Source organism: Littorina saxatilis, linkage group LG13 (genome assembly GCF_037325665.1).
Source record: "Littorina saxatilis isolate snail1 linkage group LG13, US_GU_Lsax_2.0, whole genome shotgun sequence".
NCBI classification, from domain to species: Eukaryota; Metazoa; Mollusca; class Gastropoda; order Littorinimorpha; family Littorinidae; genus Littorina; species Littorina saxatilis.
In genome coordinates, this window is record NC_090257.1 from 31,734,830 (window position 1) to 31,742,574 (window position 7,745).

The 7,745-nt window shown below is 40.0% G+C and overlaps 1 long non-coding RNA gene across 2 annotated transcripts; it reads right to left on the reverse strand.

Annotated features, from left to right (window-relative positions):
- Window positions 1-3,030: 3,030 nt before the first annotated feature.
- Window positions 3,031-7,491, reverse strand: LOC138945507 (uncharacterized). 2 transcript variants are annotated; one of them, XR_011449022.1, is made up of 5 exons: window positions 7,300-7,491; window positions 6,803-6,873; window positions 5,911-6,008; window positions 4,814-4,961; window positions 3,031-3,693 (listed from the first exon to the last, which is right to left on the reverse strand). It is a non-coding gene; the product is annotated as an uncharacterized lncRNA (long non-coding RNA). The 2 variants fall into 2 exon arrangements; XR_011449021.1 differs by lacking the exons at window positions 6,803-6,873; window positions 7,300-7,491 and adding an exon at window positions 6,261-6,341.
- Window positions 7,492-7,745: the final 254 nt, after the last annotated feature.

A 7,745-nucleotide genomic window follows, 5' to 3' on the forward strand; every position in this document is an offset into this window, starting at 1 on the left:
CGTAATTAAATTTAGATACACTTACTGGGGCGGGGATGTAGCTCAGTCGGTAGCGCGCTGGATTTGTATCCAGTTGGCCGCTGTCAGCGTGAGTTCGTCCCCACGTTCGGCGAGAGATTTATTTATCAGAGTCAACTTTGTGTGCAGACTCTCCTCGGTGTCCGAACACCCCCGTGTGTACACGCAAGCACAAGACCAAGTGCGCACGAAAAAGATCCTGTAATCCATGTCAGAGTTCGGTGTGTTATAGAAACACGAAAATACCCAGCATGTTTCCTCCTAAATGGCGGGGTAAAAAACGGTCATACACGTAAAATTCCACTCGTGCAAAAAACACGAGTGTACGTAGCAGTTTCAGCCCACGAACGCAGAAGAAGAAGAAGAAGATACACCTACTTAGTTACAACTAAAAATAAAATTATGAATCATATTCTACCTAGGCTTTACATTTTGAATTTGATGGCATTTTGACACATTTAACATTTTTGATTAGGACAAATATAATAAGAAACCCTTTGCGTATTAACCTTTGCCGTGCTTCCTGGGTTCACACATACCCATACTTTTAAAGAGTAGTAGTGATTGTAACTATCCCTCTGCCGACGGCGCGGGTTCTGCTACACCCATAATTACCAAAGCGGCGGAACAGTGTCTGTCTGCCTGTTTGTCTCCAAGAGACTGTCTGTCTCTCTGTTTGTCTGTCCGTATCTCTCTGTCTGTATGTCTGTTGTCAGTTGCTCTGTCTGTCTGTCTATCCGTCTATCCGACTGTCTGACTGTCTGTCTCTGTCTCTGTCTCTCTCTGTCTGTCTCTCTCTCTGTCTCTCTCTCTTAGTCTCTCTCTCTGTCTCTCTCTCTTAGTCTCTCTCTCTTTCTCTCTTTCTTAGTCTCTCTCTCTCTCTTTCTTAGTCTCTCTCTCTCTCTTTCTTAGTCTCTCTCTCTCTTAGTCTCTCTCTCTCTCTCTTTCTTAGTCTCTCGCTCTCTCTCTTTCTTAGTCTCTCTCTCTCTTTCTTAGTCTCTCTCTCTCTTTCTTAGTCTCTCTCTCCCTCTTTCTTAGTCTCTCTCTCTCTCTGTCTTAGTCTCTCTCTCTCTTTCTTAGTCTCTCTCTCTCTCTTAGTCTCTCTCTCTTTCTTAGTCTCTCTTTTTCTCTCTCTTTCTTAGTCTCTCTCTCTCTCTTTCTTAGTCTCTCTCTCTCTTTTTTAGTCTCTCTCTCTCTTTCTTAGTCTCTCTCTCTCTCTTTCTTAGTCTCTCTCTCTATTTCTTAGTCTCTCTCTCTCTCTCTAGCTCTTTTTTAGTCTCTCTCTCTCTCTCTTTCTTAGTCTCTCTCTCTCTTTCTTAGTCTCTCTCTCTCTCTTTCTTAGTCTCTCTCTCTCTCTTTCTTAGTCTCTCTCTCTCTCTCTTTCTTAGTCTCTCTCTCTCTTTCTTAGTCTCTCTCTCTCTCTTTCTTAGTCTCTTTCTCTCTCTCTTTCTTAGTCTCTCTCTCTTTCTAAGTCTCTCTCTCTCTCTCTCTTAGTCTCTCTCTCTCTTTCTTAGTCTCTCTCTCTTTCTTAGTCTCTCTTTCTCTCTCTTAGTCTCTCTCTCTCTCTTTCTTAGTCTCTCTTTCTCTTTTTTAGTCTCTCTCTCTCTCTTTCTTAGTCTCTCTCTCTCTTAGTCTCTCTCTCTGTCTCTCTCTCTTAGTCTCTCTCTCTCTTTCTTAGTCTCTCTCTCTCTTAGTCTCTCTCTCTTTCTTAGTCTCTCTTTCTCTCTCTTAGTCTCTCTCTCTCTCTTTCTTAGTCTCTCTCTCTCTCTTTTTTTTTAGTCTCTCTCTCTCTCTCTTTCTTAGTCTCTCTCTCTCTCTCTTTCTTAGTCTCTCTCGCTCTCTCTTTCTTAGTCTCTCTCTCTCTCTTTCTTAGTCTCTCTCTAGCTCTCTCTTTCTTAGTCTCTCTCTCTCTCTCTTTCTTTGTCTCTCTCTCTCTTTCTTCGTCTCTCTCTCTCTTTCTTAGTCTCTATCTCTCTTTCTTAGTCTCTCTCTCTCTTTCTTAGTCTCTCTCTCTCTTTCTTAGTCTCTCTCTCTCTTTCTTAGTCTCTCTCTCTCTCTTTATTTCTCTCTCTCTTTCTTAGTATCTCTCTCTCTCTCTCTCTCTTTCTTAGTCTCTCTCTCTCTCTTTCTTAGTCTCTCTCTCTTTCTTAGTCTCTCTCTCTCTTTCTTAGTCTCTCTCTCTTTCTTAGTCTCTCGCTCTCTCTCTTTCTTAGTCTCTCTCTTTCTTAGTCTCTCTCTCTCTTTCTTAGTCTCTCTCTCTCTTTTTTAGTCTCTCTCTCTCTTTCTTAGTCTCTCTCTCTCTCTCTTTATTTTTCTCTCTCTCTCTTTATTTGTCTCTCTCTCTCTATCTTTCTTAGTCTCTCTCTCTCTCTTTCTTAGTATCTCTCTCTCTCTCTTTCTTAGTCTCTCTCTCTCTCTCTTTCTTAGTCTCTCTCTCTTTCTTAGTCTCTCTCTCTCTTTCTTAGTCTCTCTCTTTCTTAGTCTCTCTCTCTCTCTCTTTCTTAGTCTCTCTCTCTTTCTTAGTCTCTCTCTCTCTCTCTCTTTCTTAGTCTCTCTCTCTCTCTCTTTCTTAATCTCTCACTCTCTTTCTTAGACTCTCTCTCTCTCTTTCTTAGTCTCTCTCTCTCTCTTTCTTAGTCTCTCTCTCTCTCTTTCTTAGTCTCTCTCTCTCTCTCTCTCTTTCTTAGTCTCTCAGTCTCTCTCAGTCTCTCCCTCCCCCTCTCCTCCCCCTCTCCCTCCCCCTCTCCCTCCCCCTCTCCCTCCCCTGCAAGAGGTCGGTGAAGGGAGAAACTCGATGCAACCACTGAAGTAGCGCTGTGGGTTTCCCTGAACCCACCCCGTCGTTAGAGAAATAAACGGTAAAAACCCTCTTTCAAATGTATGGGTTCAGACAAACCCGCATCGTCGTTAGAGGAATAAACGGTAAAAACCCTCTTTCAAATGTATGGGTTCAGACAAACCCGCATCGTCGGGAGTGTGTAGTCAAAAGCGGCATCCGGCAAAGGTTAAAGAAATAGTCACATTTGTTTTAAAATACAAAACCATGTAATGCTGATCAATTAGTGATTTTGTTTGTTGGTTCATGGGCTGAAACTCCCACGGCTTTTACGTGTATGACCGTTTTTACCCCGCCATTTAGGCAGCCATACGCCGCTTTCGGAGGAAGCATGCTGGGTATTTTCGTGTTTCTATAACCCACCGAACTCTGACATGGATTACAGGATCTTTTTCGTGCGCACTTGGTCTTGTGCTTGCGTGTCCACACGGGGGTGTTCGGACACCGAGGAGAGTCTGCATACAAAGGTAACTCTGAGAAATAAACCTCTCGCCGAACGTGTGGACGAACTCACGCTGACAGCGGCCAACTGGATACAAATCCAGCGCGCTACCGACTGAGCTACATTCCCGCCCCATCAATTAGTGATAATTATCAACACTCAGAATACAATTTGTATTCACAATGCTGCGACTTTTCGGCTATCTCTGAATATATATGCAGCGAAAGGCAATGTGTTTAGTAAGGACTCCCAGTGCCGTGCTGACGTCCTCGGTGATCCATCACCAGGCATAAACAAGTGATGCGCCTTCCCTTCCTTCAAAAGATGAGACTCGATCTGCTTGGCTGCATTTGCTACCTCTCCTCTGCAGCCCAGGTCCAACAGAGTTTCCCTGAAACTAACAACAATTTATCAAATCATTAGTTAGTGTACATAGTCTGAAGCCACCTGAACACACGACAGCCATTTTCCTTCAGTTCTCCCCTTATTTATACTATAGGTACATGTTTTTAATTTATTTACACTCATCCTCATGGTACTGAAAAAGTGCCATGAAAGGCAGAAAATAAGAAATAGAAAGTCAAACAGAATGAGGCAGAGCTAATATTGAGCTCCTTATTTTCTATTTCTTATCAAATAACCAAAGGGAAGTAATCGCTCAATGCATACAACATGTGTAATAGAGTAAGCGAGAGTTGTACGGAACCTTTTCTCCTGGCACCTGAGAGAATAACAAGCATTGAAATGAACAAGCGACTTTCATCCTCAAAAAAGGATGATCACCGCAAGCTCATATGCTCATCATTCTCCAAGGCACTCCAACTAACACCTACGTACACAGTCATATACAAGAACCAGCTTTTATTCTCGACTGGACTTAGTCCTTAGATCAAGACTGGTTTTAAACAGAACAAATTCAATGTTCATTTCAATGCTTGTTATTCTCTCAGGTGCCAGGAGAAAAGGTTCCGTACAACTCTCGCTTACTCTATTACACATGTCATTGAGCGATTACTTCCCTTTGGTTATTTGATAAGAAATAGAAAATAAGGAGCTCAATATTAGCTGATTCTTCAAAGCTTCCTTCACATACAAAGTAACACACACATGAATACAAACACAAAGCCTGTATTACAACATAAGATAAAAATCAGGGACACATAATTCAGAAAACTTCCATAACACAAACATTTAAACCAGGAATGATGACACAAAGTGCTTTCCAAGAGTGTTATTTGTGACTGATCATGCCAAAACATCTTGACAGTACAGGCAAATACTGTGAAACTTATCTTACAGGCAGCTAATTGTACAGTGGAACCTTGTATTGAAGAAACTAGCTTTCCAAGTTTTCAGTTCACAATGTAATTATGTCTGAAAACAATTCCATTTAAAGATGGTTTCTCTCATAGGACGTGATCTGCTTTCAGTATATTTTTGTGTTAATAGTCAAGATCTTTGAAAGGTAGGTTCCATTGTACCCACAAACGAAACAAGTGTAAAACACAAACACTCACCAGTAATATTATTTGAGATTGATTTGTGAAACTCTACAGCAAGGGAACACATGGAATGTATGTGGCTGCCAGGGCTCTGAGTCTGACTTTCCTTGTTTCAGTGTCTCTCATTTGTGTTGACAGCATCGATTAGCAGCACCTTGATAAGCTACACAAAAGAAAAGAACATTGTCAATAAATAATATCCTTTTACATCAGTTTTTTTACATGTAAGTTCACGGATAAATCTAAAGTGCATTTCAGAGCCGTGTTCATCCCAGACACAGAGGACAATCAGCCAGTTAAACCTGCATGAATTCAAAATATATGTGGGTCAATATGTTATGGCCAGAAAACAATGTTGGGGTACTACTTGTCTCCGAAAACCTCCGAAAACCCCTGAAAACCCCATCTAGACTAACTAAATCTATCTTCAAAGTGAAGTATTGGACATGCCTGTAAAAAGTAAGCCTGATTCGTGCTACATGCACCCTTATATTTGTGTTGAGAGCCGGATTATCGACGAAATCGATGCAACAATTTCAATGCAAGGGAGCAAGGTAACTATTGTTACTCGAAAGCACAAGTACTGATGACGTCATGTGATTAGTGCTTTCGCTCCTTCGTAAATCCTCGCACAAACACGAAAATAAAGCCATGAACTGTGAAAGTTGCAAATATAAGTCATGATTGCAAACATTATGTAACAAAACACGATCTAAGGACAAATGTTCTTATTTCGGATGAGGTTTTCGGGGGTTTCCGGAGAGAAGTAGTACCGCAATTTTGTATCTACAGAAATGCCATGGGGTCAAAACTATGGACATTGAACATGCAGGCCTGGAGTCTGCATACCTGACCTATTATGACGGAGGCTGAAAATACTGTCAGACTCAGAGCACAGTTTAGGTTCATAAAACAACAAAAAAAGGCATCCAATATTTGAAATGCCGAAGCTTTTTGTCGAATAACATTGGTGCACAACCACAACACTAACCAGGAATCAAGATAATATTTACAGTCAAGATTGAAAATCTTCTTAGGCCTGTAACTCTCAAGTCTGACTATCCTGCTGAAAGCCTGAATAGCTGAGAAAAACAAAACAAAATCAAACATACCATAAGTGAAAGCCGCAGTCAACCCTTTTGCGGAACAGAAACAGAAAAGATCTCTCCACAGGGAAACATCATCAGGATGGTTGGCCATAACGTGTGTACTGCAATCATAAACAGACACACTGTTACTCATTTAAAATCATAACTACTCACTTAGATACAGATACCTACAGACATCACCATTAAACACAGTCACATGCGTGCGCAAGTCAAAGGATTAGCCTGTGGTTTAAGCATGACATAGAGACTTCTGAGCTCTACATGTTCAGTCCAAAAACACAGGTACTGAAGTAGGGACAACTGCATAAGAAGATGAAACCAAAGAGAAAAAAGCAAGCAAAAGCATTACTTACCTGTTCACAACAACGCATTGGTATGACCAGGTTAGCAGATAAACACAGCACTGGACCATTGTAAATGCAGGACTTGAAGTTCAACGGGTCCACTGAAAAAGAGATTGTGCACTTTGAAAAATCATAAACCTGGTATACTGGTAACCTTCGTGATAACAATCCTCTCCCTGTATGAATTCAGTTAAATTGAGTTTAAATAATACTTGTCCTAACTAACATTTCTGATAATGTGATATGGAGTTTATCAATCACAGTCATTTTGAGTCAGAACTTCAACCCTGAAAATTACTGACTACAAAGACATTCATTGATTCAAATTTCAGCAAAATATATCATATTTTGGCTTGTATGTCATGTAACTCTGAAAAGTGAAAGCATAAATTACTGAAGTTTCATTCACACACACACACACACACACACACACACACACACACACACACACACACACACACACACACACACACACACACACCCACCCACAGTGACACATACACATAAACACACACAAAAACATTCATCATCAAAGGAAGCCTTAATCATACCTTTGCAGAACAGAAACAGCCAAGATCAATTCCCAATAGGAAACATGGTCCGAATGGTCAGCCGCTGTGTACTGGAAACATAAGTGGCCACACTGTTACTTATTTTATATGTAACTCAGAATTACTCAGATAATTTCACAACTTACTAACATCACATAAAAAACACACACAAGCCACATTATGAGTCTGTATGGTTAAAGCATGGAATAGATTATAGAGGCAACAAAAAAACTAAGTACACATATACCTATATATACATATACATATACATATATATATATATATATATATATATATATATATATATATATATATATATATATATATGCCGTTCTTCAGAAGTGTTCAAATTAGAACATAAAGCCCCCAAAACCATCAGATACACACATTTTTACACAAAAAAGTAACAGAAAGCCAGAGTGATCTTTGAAATTTAAACTGCACACACAGCACAAAACACATACACTGTGTACATGAATAATAAAGAGGCAACTGACCTTTTCCAATTCAAGACAGCTGTGAGTGTGATGTTTCCATTGTGGGTGTCTCATCTCAAGGTGTGACATGTTACAACAGGATCCAGCTGGTATGCATCTGTAATAATTCAAATATCCTGCATACATCAGTATGCACTGTGCAACACAAACACATTTTATTTAAAACTCTAAGCATCGCTGTTTAAATTATAATTTGAGTCTTATGACAGTAAAACACACACCACTAACTATATGCAGTGGAAAAAAAACCACAAAAAAATACCATTGAAGCTCGATCAGTAAATGAAATGATTTCTTTTTTGCTTGTGCGCTGAATTCCAAAGAATTTGAACTTGAGTGTAAAGTTAAAAATAACATACTACTAGACCTATACTATTTTTCATTCTTGCTCTACTTCACATCAGTGAGCAAACTACTTTGAATTTGATCGACCAGTTTGGGTCACA